The sequence below is a fragment of the Hoplias malabaricus genome, chromosome 6 (assembly GCF_029633855.1).
Source record: "Hoplias malabaricus isolate fHopMal1 chromosome 6, fHopMal1.hap1, whole genome shotgun sequence".
In the NCBI taxonomy this organism is placed as follows: Eukaryota; Metazoa; Chordata; class Actinopteri; order Characiformes; family Erythrinidae; genus Hoplias; species Hoplias malabaricus.
The window spans coordinates 47,128,919-47,142,386 of NC_089805.1; the positions used below are offsets into that span (position 1 = coordinate 47,128,919).

A 13,468-nucleotide genomic window follows, 5' to 3' on the forward strand; every position below is an offset into this window, starting at 1 on the left:
AAAATTTCTGCTGTGTCCTGGAACAAGATCTTGCTCATTAATTACATCTACATCCATTGGCTGATGTGCCGAAATACATTAAATTCAAACAAGTTCAGAATTAGGAGCAAACGAGGCCCATGCATCCTCTGTGTGTCAATTTTATGTACCGCTCTTATGCAACAGCTCTTTTGTTCCAGGCAGGGCTACATATGCACATGTATACAAGGCTGCATGTGAAATTGCTGAATTTGCTTTTAGCTGATCTTCACTTCTATATGGGAGGTACAGTTTTAAGAGTGTCCCATAATTCCTTTCTGGATCTTTACAGGATAAAACTTCAAAATTAAATGGTGTTGTGTTTTAAATATAATCTTTTACATCATTTGCATCATCATTTACATCATCATTTACATCCACTCGTTATTGATTTCAGTTACATTTTCCATTTTGTGCCAGTTTTAGCAGGGAAAGTGTTTGCACCAGTTAAGAAACTCAGTGGTACTGACAGCCTAAATAATGTCTTTTCTCAGCTCAGAGAACTGTACAGTGTCACATTCTTTGCATCCTACTCAGTGTTGTATTTGCTGTAAATGCTTTCATTTAGGCTACTGACGTATATTTAAACATAAGGCCTTAAGTGCAGTATTAAGAAATGTTCACTGTTCTGTATGTTTAGACGTATGCTCTGTGTCTGTGTTCCAAAGAGAGAAATGTTTAGGATAAGCTGTCAGTAAGGACAGAAGACTATACATTTTTACCCCTCCCTTAGTCCTTTGAATGTGCAAATGTAGATCAGATTCCATATTACCATATTTGGAAAAGTTAAAGATCATAGAGATGGAAGTGCAAGCCAAGAGCCAGGAGAGAGACCTTAGCGCGTGCTGTACCGGACACCTCTCTCACGGGATCCTTAAGAACCCGTAAGACACTGTTTCTGTAAATAAAGATGTATTTACCCCTTTAACCGTGTCTGTGAAGATTCACAATACAGCAAATAAACAACACTATTCACTGTATGGGCCTGACTGTTCTGTAAATGTAACTTAGGGGGTGTGCTTTCCTCTGTTTTTCCTCCTGCATGGTTTTCTATCTCCAGTGTAACTATCATGTAACTGAAGAGTGTAACTGAAGCATGACACAGGAAATTCAGTGTGTTGGTCTTATTTAAACATGTAAACGAGTGAGTTATTTTCTTTATGAAAATAAAATATTCATCATGAAACATTCAGTGATAAATCCCTAGCTAAATAGAAAGTGAGGTGTAACAGATAGTTGTGCTGCTCCTCCACATCCTGCCACTCTCACTTTTACTTCTTTCTGCAGCAGTGTGTAACGTACAAGGTAGAAGACACAAGATGAACAGGATGATCTCGGTAAGGCCTTTGCTAGAAAATATCTGAACTTCAGATGAAATTACAGCACCACTGTGGTGATGTTTTGGGTTATTTAGTGTCTGCTTAGGGGCAACATGACCACCAGAAGACACCCAAAAGTGCTTAAACTGTTTCACAACAGCTTGATATCCACCGATCTATCTACCTGTTGTCATATGTAGCTGAAACCGGAATGGGTTAATTTTAGAGTAATGACCGGCTCACTGTAAATGACAAATCTGAGTCTATGATCAGTACTGCTCCCACAGCAGTCAATTCCCACTGCCTGTCAGAGCTGGTGTCATGTTCATGTACATGTGTACTGTAACAGACATTAACAGCATTTGTATTTATTTTTTATGGTAATTAGAAGTTGTCTGTGTTGCCCTGTGAAGGACTGGCGTCCCCTCCAGGGTGTATTCTTGCCTTGCGCCCGATGATTCCAGGTAGGCTCTGGACCCCCCGCGACCCTAAATTGGATAAGCGGTTACAGATAATGGATGGATGGATGGATGGTAATTAGAAGTAAACTTTACTGATGGAGCTGGTGTTTATCTGGCTCTTGATTACTGATTAGAATGTCAGGGGTTCAAGCTGCCACTGTTGGGCCCTTGAGCAAGGCTCTTAAACAAGTTTAATTTATTCTTAGATTTAATAGCAGTAAATTAATTCCCAGATAAACTGTCAATTGTAAAAATATTATAGTTTATTGATCTTATTAAACATGAAATTGACAAACTTTTGAAATTAAATATGAGAAAACATCACTGTGTTTACATTAATATAAAACATGTAAATGTATTTTATAGTCTATAAATTCAGTAATAGATGTAAATGTTTAAAGATTGTTACTATACATATAGACTATTTGATGTCACCTATGAAATGTATTCTGGCTTGAGTTTAAACGGCCTTGGCCTGTGTGAAGTGTGTCCGCCTGTGAGTGCTTTGTGACGGTGGAGGGGCTCAGCAGCACCCGCTGGTCAGAAACTACAATAGAAGTCAGAAAGAGTGAAAGAAGTCAGTCTCCAAACACAAGCAGCTACAAAAAACCCACCAGAAATAGAAGCTCGATTTGTCGCTAGTCGTTTTTAACAAAGAAAATGCCACTAAGAGGTTAAAGAAAGTCTCCGGTTCAACTCAGAACAGAATGAAAATGTAATGCTCCCACGGATCTTTACACCAAAGGATCGCTGATTCGCTCATTTCACTGTCAATCAAAAAGGGATTCAGCCTCAGACAGATCATCCAATCATCATGCAGAAGCTGAGTGTCCGGGCCAGCCGAGGCCAGCCCACTGCTCCATAGACCCCCAGAGACGCTGAGCGTCCGATGGGCGGGACAAAGCCCAGCATTTATCCAATGACTCGTCTCGTTTCCTTGCACTTCGCTGCTTCTCCATTGAACTCTGTGGATGCTTAGCGTCCTCACTGTTTAAATCACTGTTAATGTGTGAGTGACTGGGGGAGTGTGTGAAACTGTACACAGGTGGGAGTGAGTGTGTGAAACTGTCCACAGGTGTGAGTGTGTGAGTGACTGGGTGAGTGTGTGAGTGACTGGGGGAGTGTGTGAAACTGTACACAGGTGGGAGTGAGTGTGTGAAACTGTCCAAAGGTGTGAGTGTGTGAGTCACTGGGTGAGTGTGTGACACTGTCTACAGGTGTGTGTGTGTGTGAGTGACTGGGTGAGTGTGTGAAACTGTCCACAGGTGTGAGTGTGTGAGTCACTGGGTGAGTGTGTGACACTGTCCACAGGTGTGTGTGTGTGAGTGACTGGGTGAGTGTGTGAAACTGTCCACAGGTGTGAGTGACTGAGTGACTGGGTGAGTGTGTGACACTGTCCACAGGTGTGTGTGTGTGTGAGTGACTGGGTGAGTGTGTGAGTGACTGGGTGAGTGTGACACTGTCCACAGGTGTGAGTGTGTGAGTGACTTGGTGAGTGTGTGAGTGACTGGGTGAGTGTGACACTGTCCACAGGTGTGAGTGACTTGGTGAGTGTGTGAAACTGAGAGATTATGAGGGAAATGGTGAGAGGAGAGAGACAGAGACAGAGTGAGAGAGAGACAGGTGAGTGTGTGTGATTTGGAATGTTTGACATTGTCCACGTGTGTGTGTGTGTGTGTGTGTGTGTGTGTGTGTGTGCGAGTTAAACACACCACATACCACACACACACTCACCTTCACCATACAGTTAAGTTTCAAAAATGATTTTGCCCAAAAAGATTGTTTATTCAAGAAGAAAAAAGCCTTCTTCCAGACAGCTGGAGAACCAGGTTTTACAGGGAACTGAGGCACGACCAGGGTGTGGTTTATTCTGATTGGCTCCTGTACTGAGTGAAGAAGGTGATAGTAATGGTGATGCAGATATAAATACAGATTTACAGCAGGTTTAACTCACTCTAAACTTCACTACACTCAGAGATTTCACTTCTTCTGAAAGACTCTCTTCAAACAATGGCAGCTCCAGAAACTACAAAACGTGGACAATGGAGTGAATGGATGGATGCTGACGAAAAGGTGACTAAGCTCTGCAAGAAGGTGAATATATTCCGTTATTCATTTATGCTCTGTAGATGCTTCATCCTCCGCTGTCTGTAGCCCACTCAGGATTAAAACCCTTTACTGTGTTCTAGTTTAATACTGATTTCACTGACCTTGTGTCTAATCTGAATCAAAACTGTTAACACCTGCTCCAAGGTTCATACAGCTTTATAAACAGCTTACATCACATTTTATAAGCAGTTCTACTCATTTTTATATTGTAATTATTCCATGCTAAATCACAAACAACAGTGTATGATCTCATGAAGTCAGGTTTCATAATGTTTTATAACATCTGTTTATAATAACACTGTAAACATAACGCACTGTAACTCTGAGCTCCCACTGACAATGATCTTATGAGTCCAGACTTCAGTTAATGACATCATATACTACAGTTTATAAAGAGTTACATATGATAATGATAAGGGTTTAAAAGGAACTGTGCCATATTTAACCTCCTGCACTGCATTGTTAACCAGTAATTTCTTTCTACGCAGACCGTTTGATTAACCACTACTTAATTAAAAGTTAATTAGTTTAGTTATAATACTGTGTCTGGTTTACAGTTGTGCACAACACACTTTTACACATTTTAATGACTCTAAAATTCACACACTATACATAGTTATGGAAAACAACTCACCAGTTTCCAGAACGTGAAAAAGAGCTTGAGGGAAAAGGCATCCTCTTTAACTCAGTCAACTGTAATTCTGTAGCTCTTCTCTGAAGAAATTAAAACAGAAATTAAAACAATGTCCAGTACAGATAAGCCCCAGGGCATAAAGAGGTATTTGTCCAAAGAAAAAGAAGTAAAATGCAGAAAACACTGTGTAAAAATGAGAAAAACGCTTCCAAACATGTACAGGGTCTAGGCTTATTTGAACTGACCAATGAAAATCTGGCAAAGTGCTATAGGGGTGTGGTCTCGGCTAAACATTGATATTTTAAGTTCATTCAGATTAAAAATATTACTGCACTCTGTTATTCACTCAGAATAGGAGAACATACTAAAACATTATAAGTAATGCAATAAAATATTTTCTTTTAAGTAGTGGTTACTCAAACTGTTTGCATAGAAACTAATTACGGGTTAACAGTGCGACGGCAGGATTCATAGGAAGTGATGCCCAAAACTGAATTATTCACAAATAAACTGGATGGAGCTCCATCACTTCAGAGAACACAGGTCCACTGAGCCTCATCTTGGTCCTGGGGGAATGTTGTACTTCTCTAGGCCGTGCTCAGCATTGAGAATGTCAACCTTAAGCTCAGGTGCAGCTGCTACACAGCGTCCTGGTTCCCTTCATATTTCTGTGTAGAGATTATACACACTGTCAACACAGAGTTCAGACTAAAGCAGCTGATCTCACTCAGAATAAAGTGGTTTTGGATACATTTGGATAAATAAGTGTCCAGTAATAATAATAATAATAATGTTAAATATTATGAAAAGTGAAGGAGGAGTGTGTATTAACTGTAACTTAACTCCAAACTGTGAGTGTTTATAAGACGTAATTCTACTTTAATCTTGTAATTGCTGTAATATTTTTACATTTTTTTATTTCAGCTGCAGCCTGAAGTTGAAAAGAAAACAGGACACCGTTATTCTCGTTTTGATGCTCTGACGTACCAAACACAACCTATTTGTGCAGGATTGAACTACAGAATTAAGGTGTATTTAATGTTTATATTTTATTACCATTTGTAGTGAGTGTATAAACAAGAACTCACTGAACGAAGGCTCTAGATAAATATTCTAGTTAAGATTCTGTTCTTTGAGAGGAATAATAGAATATATTTTACAGTTATGGACAAACATTTATATGAAAATATATCTAATTTAAATCTAAAATATTTAATTTATAACTTGTTACACAGTAAATTCACCAGTGTTATATCAACACTATTAGTGTTAGTCTAATAATTTAACACTCTCAGTGTTAACACTAATAGTGTTGATTTAACACTAGAGAATTTACTGTGTATATGGTGTACATAATGCCTTCTAATAACTAGCTGGAGCCTACAGAGATTCTGATAATTCATTCTAATTACAGGTGTTATAACATTAGTAACAGTGCTAAATGACTATGTAACTACAGTTTAAATGTTATTAAATATTTTTAAATAATTGTGGACAGAGATTTACTGCAGGGGCTTTCATTGGTGTAGAGTAGTGATCACGTCTGAGCTGGGAACTGAACTTCAACTTAATCAACTACATTGATTACATTCTCTCTCTCTCTCTCTCTCTCTCTCTCAGGTGTATGCAGGGGTGAATCGGTGTGTTATCATGAAGGTTTTTCAGGACATTGAGCAGGCTGACGATCTTGGGCAAGTTGCAGAGTTGCCGTTGCCCGGTCCCAATTTCTCAGATTAAACCTGTGTGTGTGTGTGTGTGTGTGTGTGTGTGTGTGTGTGTGAATGTCTGTGTGCCTCTGATCAGATGAAACGTGATGTTGATGTTATAATGAGATTAATGAAAGTAAGTGAACCCCTCCTCTACAGAGAGTGTGTATTAAACCGTGCAGAAGTGTGTTCTCTGTAGAGGAGCGGTCACTCACTTTCACTCAGAAAATCAACACAAACACTGACCAGAGCAGTGTCCACACACAGAGAGAATGATCTGCAGCTCTTTACCAGAGGCTCCTTTAATCCTGAGGTTAGTGTGATGATTTAACTTGTTTCTTGTGGCTTTACTTCTTCTGGATATATGTTTTTCTACCTGCTTCTAATTTGTTGCTCTGGTTTGTTTCTCATTGATTTACTTATTCTGCTGTTATTATTTTTATGTGTTCTTTGTTGTTTTCCAGAATTGTTTTTCTAAACCATCTTTGTGTTTACTCTGATGTTGATTCTGATTTGAGCCTCAATAAACTCCCAGCATTCACCCTGCCTCCAGTTCTTACAACAACATTCATCAGATCTTTATATTATAGTTTATCCAGTGAAGGAGCAGTCCTCCCGGTTTCATTATTTTATTTTCTTAACTAGTTATAAAAACACTAGATCATTCTGTGACATTCAACACAAGTGTGAGATCTAAACTCTATTGAGAATTTGATCCAGGCTGTGACCAAGTTTGAGAGTAAAGCTTCTTACAAGTGGCTTCAAATCAAATGTCTCTATGAGTCTAAGGTAAAACATATAATAATATACCATGACAACAAACATGGATACAATAGAAAACACCACAGTTACCATAGCAACCACCCACCAACAGTCAGGGACACACAAGGAACATCCTAGCAGCACCATGACAGTGTCAATGGATGCCATAGTTATTACGTTAGATGTGTTAGTAAGTTGGTAATGAGAATGACAACCACCGCTGATAAAGTGACAACCACGGTTGATACAAAGCAACAACTTGTCAAGCACCTTGGATACCATAGTAACACCCTAGCAAAAGCTTAGGAAATCCTGAGAAAGAAGACCACTCTAGCAGCACATTAGCAAACAACATGACTACCACAGCAACTGATTTGAAACACCCTATGTATCTATCTGAAATGCATTAGCCTTAAGTCTCCAAAGACATTCATTCATTGGTCTGAAGCCTACCCAGAATCACTGGGCGACAAAAGCAGGAACACACCCTGGATAGGACAACAGTCACTCACAACTACAGACACTTTATCATGGCCAATCTACCTACCAACTACAGTGTTTGTACTGTGGGAGGAAACTGCAGCACCCGGAGGAAACCCACACAGGTTTCTCGGGTGGTAGCTATGGTGTAGCTAAGCTATTGCTGGGGTATACTAGGTGGCTGCTACAGCATGTGTTAGCTGCTTCTGTGATGTGGTTTCAAGGATATTAACAACTTAATAACCCATGAAATTTCACCTGTGCATCTGCTCCAGTTTAGTGTGAACTCTACAGTGCAGCACAGAACACAGACTATAGAGATATTCACTAGAACCTTTGGTAAGATCACAACCAATGAGTGGAATGGTTAAGAAGAAATTACATTCTTTATGAGATAAGGGTTAAATACTAAAAATGCATGAACTGAATTTGTGATAAATGTCAATCCTCTGACAGCAGCACATAAGCTCACTGAACAAAGAAATGCCACCTGTGACTCAGACAAACCTATTAGCATGTAATACCTCCATGAGCACGAATAACAGCTGAGATGTGGTCTGGACTGGACGAGTCTCACAGATGACTCCCCTGTCATTGTACTCATTGTTCCAGGAAGTCCCACAGATTCTCAAGAGGATTCAAATCTGGAGATTTTTCGACCAGTTCAGATGTGTGAACGCTCCTGAAAATTCATCGTGTGAATCAGTCACATCTGAAGCCCTGTGAATGAAAGAAATATCATCTTGGAAAACAGAGATAGGAAAGTTATATTCCTCTATAAAACAATGAACTAAAGGCAAAACCTAGTTTTCCTGCAGTTCAATGTAATAACTGTGGTTTAAAGTTACTGCCACCTCCAGTGTGAACAGCATCATGAATGAACTCCTCATTGAAGACGTCCTGGGGCCTATGAAGAACACCATATGCAGCATTCATTCACGTTCAGGGCAGAAAGTGATACGTCTGACCAGATAAAATGTCTCAGTCATAACCTGTCCAGTTTATTTACGCCTCTGTTCCCACAGTAATTGGGAAACATTGTGAGCAATTATTACATGTGTTTTATATAGTTATCAGAGTAAATAAAAACATTACTGTTGGACTGTGGATTTAAGGGTTTAATATTTAATTTCCTTATTAAAGAAAGAAACAACCTCAGTGAAAGACTGTACTTACATCTGATTGAAGGATAAGAGTCCTATTTAATTTTAAATAACACATCTTTGGGGTGATGTAGTGGTGCAGCAGGTAGTGTCACAGTTACACAGCTCCAGGGACTTGGAGGTTGTGGGTTCAAGTCCTGCTCCAGGTGACTGTCTGTGACTAGGAAAGTCCTCTGAGACTTTAACATTCTGATGAACTACTGGTGATTTCAGACTTATACTTTTCACATTCTCTGCTTCATAACTTTCATATTTTAGAAGATATATGCAAGATGTAGGTGTCACGTGGAAGCTGGAAATCTCGATACCTTTTAACGGCCACAAGAGGGCACCCTAACCATTCATTTATCGCCTTATTCAAGGTAATGGAGCAGTGTTTGACACACATTTTGAAACTTTGGATATTTATTACCCCAATTTTTCAAAAAGAACAAATAGTTGCACTCCTAGTGAGTCCAATGCAATGTATATTTGTAGTAATTAATATTACAGAGAGTTTTTTTTTTCTTTTTTTTCCCAAAACACAATTTTCGATGCCCAAAAGAACACTATGAGACACCACATGTGATCCTCTGTTTAGACTTGAATAAATATAAAAATACATACGTTTGAAGCACTCAGAACGTTTACTTGTGAAGTTCTATATAAATCCACATTTGCACGTTCCAGATGATGTCTGTAAAGTCATATATAATGTACAAAAAAAAAAAAACCTGTGAGCGTCTACATTTTTTTGGCATTCAGGAGTAAACGGGAAGTTTATGTAAATGTTTCTACTTTCTAAGTGTTCTTTTACAAAAAAAAAAAAAAACTGTTTTCATTTATTCCAAGTATTTAGAAAGTAATAATCATTCAAATTTGGCGATGACATTTCAGATGGAAATTCAGCAAATATCCAGAGATTAACAAGTGGTACGGTGTTTATCATCTTGTGTTGTAGGTAGTATGTGGCTGTCATGAGCTGCAGAAGAATTGTTTCTTTTTCACTGGTAAACAATCCTTCATCAGTGAACAAACAAAAGTTTCTGCTTTTTCCCGTCTATTGTTTTTTCAGTTTCTACATGTGAAAGACTGGGCTGCCACCGTGTGCAGCTGGAGCTGTCAGCAGGGCCTGTGTTTGGTTTTTCTCCTGCACTATCTTTCATAGACCTCAGTGGTCTCTGAGGTGGTGTATTGTTTTTTTCGAGGGAAAGTTTCTGACCAGTTTCCTTTTAAGGCAAAGGAAGGTAAGTTTGCTACTAATGTAAGATTATACTTATTTGTTACTATTACATTTATTATTAATTTTGTATAATTATTGTTAATATTTAGGATTACCACAGGTGTCAGATGTTTCTTAACATATTTAGATGAGGGCAAATTGTTTTTGTTAATGTGCAGGATTTTAAAATTTATCATTTTTGTTTGACAAGAAAAAAATAAATCAGAGTACAATGGTCAGATTAAGGAGAAGTGATGACACTTCCTGTATGACTTATATGGCCATATACTTCCAAAATTGAGACAAAACATAATAATAATAAATTTAATAGAGTTTATAAGTATGCTTATGAAGCATTATTACCTAATTATAAAGGGTTATAACTGCAGTTATAAAGGGTTATAAATATGGGCTTCATAGAAAGTGTTACCTAATTTTGTAATCAATACGTAATTTAACAGGAAGCCAGTGAAGGGCTGATAAGACTGGCCTGATATGATAGTATTTTCTGCTTTTAGTGAGGACCCTGGCTGCAGCATATTGAATTAGCTGGAGTTTACTCATCTTTCTTCTCTAGTTATGATTTGATCTATATCAGCCGTACCGAATGACAGACAAACTGGACTTAATAATACGGTATTTATTGTTTGTGTAATATTTTAAATCTTGTTGTTAAAAAGTCCATAAAAGCATTGCTGGTGTGAATGACTGGGATCTGTGGATCAGTAGCTGCCCGATAGTTTGTAAGATTGTTTGACAGATGTGCTGAATGCCTTTTTTAGTGGATCATCACTTTGATCTTGAAGTGAATGTTAAAGACTCCTACAATTATTATTTTATCACAGGACACTGCTAAACTAGCAACTAATTCACCAATTTATTTAAAAAAATTCAGAATAGGGACCTGGTGGTCTGTAAATATTTATTAAGGAGAGTGTGTTCTTATTTGTGGCAGGGTTAGTTATTTTAATGTACATCTTTTCAAAGGAAGTGAAAGTGTAACCGTGTTTTTGGTTAATATTTAAAATATTTTTATAAATTACACATAATCCACCACTTCTGTCTGTCAATCTGGGACTGTGTACAAATGTAAACCGTGTGTATTACACACTAATATCATGTACATGGTCAGTGTTTGTGTTGATTTTCTGAGTGAAAATGAGTGACCGCTCCTCTACAGAGAACACACCTCTGCATGGTTCAATACACACTCTCTGTAGAAGAGGGGCTCACTCATTTTAATTAATCTGATTACAACATTAACATCATGTTTCATCTGATCCGAGGGTGCACACATTTTTAAACATGCAGGTTTAACTTCAGAATATGGGCTCGGGCAGTGGATGGTTTTCAACTTTCACCAGATAGACCTCCTCATCAGAGTTCACTTTAACCTCCATGATAACACACTGATCCACTCCTCCATATACCTGAGAGAGTGAGAGAGAGAGAGAATGAGAGAGAGAGAGCGAGAGAGAGAGAGCGAGAGAGAGCGAGAGAGAGAGAATGAGAGCAAGAGAGAGAGAGAGAGAAAGAGAATGAGAGCGAGAGAGAGAGCGAAAGAGAATGAGAGCGAGAGAGAGAGAGCGAAAGAGAATGAGAGCGAGAGAGAGAGAGCGAAAGAGAATGAGAGCGAGAGAGAGAGAGCGAAAGAGAATGAGAGCGAGAGAGAGAGAGCGAAAGAGAATGAGAGCGAGAGCGAGAGAGCGAAAGAGAATGAGAGCGAGAGCGAGAGAGCGAAAGAGAATGAGAGCGAGAGAGAGAGCGAAAGAGAATGAGAGAGAGAGAGGGAGAGAGAGAGGGAGAGAGAGAGGGAGGGAGAGAGGGAGGGAGAGAGGGAGGGAGAGAGGGAGGGAGGGAGAGAGAGAGAGATGAGGATGGTATAGTGTGGTTGATAACAGTGAAGTTCAGAGTGTCTACAAAAAGACTCTTAACTCTACATAACACAGTCAAATTCCATACTGCATTATATCAGCTGCTCATATGAATTCTGTAGATCAGAACTCTTTAATAATATTCACAATGTTCTTATGAACAGATGTTGTACTGCATTATGAGACCTGAGTTACAGATTCACACACTCTTGTTTTAGAGCTTAGTAGCAGCTCTGTCTGCTTCAGTCAGACATAAAGCACTGTGTACGCCATATTACAGGTTATAAATGTTGTCCATTACTGTACAGTGTACTCTATTCTCTCATAAACAGCACATTCTGAGCTAGAACCTTTAGCTAGAACCTCCTTTCAGCTTTTTTTATGTGATTACACATTCATAAAAAATGGACAAACCATAATGACATATAAATATATAAAAATAAATATATGAAATATACCTTGATTTTGTAGCGCACACGGGGATCAACATTTGTTTGGCAACAGAGAGCCACAAAACAAGTGTATTTCGCTTTCGTCTTTTGTTCAGTTGGCTGTAGCTGGAAAACACAACAGTAAAGCTGAATAAGATCTCTTTATAAACAGTAACCTTCGTTCATATTTCATAATAATAATCTCATCTCATCTTTTCCGCTTTTCCATTTCAGGGTCGCGGTGGATAATAATAATAATAATAATAATAATAATAATAATAATAATAACAATAACAATACCAATAATACATATGTATTTAGTGCTTTTCAAGAATCCAAAGTACTTACAATAGTAGTACACAAAACTAAGCATGGGCTACAGAGATATAAAAACCCCCAGCATTAAGGTTTGTGTTTTGGGTTGTTCTGTGTGTGTCAGTCTGTGTGTGTGCTTGGTGAGTAGAAAAGGGGGAGAGTCCTTGTGTGTGTGGGTGCAGATCCGGTCTCTCACTCACTCTCAAATCAAATCAAATTTATTTTTATAGTCCTTTTTACAACTGATGTTGTCACAAAGCAGCTACACAGAATTCCAGTAAGACAAAGATTTGACATTAATTGTAAAAATTTAAACAATGTAAAGATGTAAAAATCCCTAGGTGAGTGAGGCCAAGGTGAGTGAAAAGGTTTCAATTTGCAAGGCCGCAAAATACTTGCGCGTGTTTATTGACATGAAGTGTGACAGTGTCAACTGAGGCACAATAGTTTCATCTAGAGATTCAACTCAAGGTGCAGGGCTGTTTTCACCGGGTTTGGGCATGGCTTCTACCATCTGGGCCTTCTCTGTGTCGATAACAGAATTGAAGAAAGCAAGTCCCACAAGAATTTCACTCAAGTACAATAAATAGTGCATGAATGTCTTCGTAGCTGCACATGCCACTGACTTGTTAAATGTTTTGTATCCAACAAAACCTTTCAGCAACTGCAAGTCATTTCATGGAGCAGCTGTTGTGGACATGCAGGTGTCACGGTAAAAAGCGTTGAACTGTTGAAGCCCAGTGAATTCAGCTGGTGTAAGTCGAAATTGTGACCGAAACAGGTACATTTTCAAAATGTATATTATCTTCGCCATGCAGCGTGCTCTGTGATATGCATCTGGAGCATTAATGTGTACATCAGTTGGATCATCACCAAGAAAAATCAGAGCCAACTGCAGTAGTTTTGTAGTTGTCTCTTGGCTGGAATGCTTGAAACTGGTGTTGACAGAATTTGATAAGAGTTTCGGTTTCTGGTCCCAGGATGGCTGCAACAGT

At 38.7% G+C, this 13,468-nt stretch overlaps 1 long non-coding RNA gene across 1 annotated transcript; it reads left to right on the top strand.

Moving 5' to 3' along the window:
* The first annotated feature begins 3,768 nt into the window (after window positions 1-3,768).
* Window positions 3,769-6,641, top strand: LOC136699127 (uncharacterized). The gene is made up of 3 exons (XR_010803614.1): window positions 3,769-3,892; window positions 5,466-5,570; window positions 6,162-6,641. It is a non-coding gene; the product is annotated as an uncharacterized lncRNA (long non-coding RNA).
* Window positions 6,642-13,468: the final 6,827 nt, after the last annotated feature.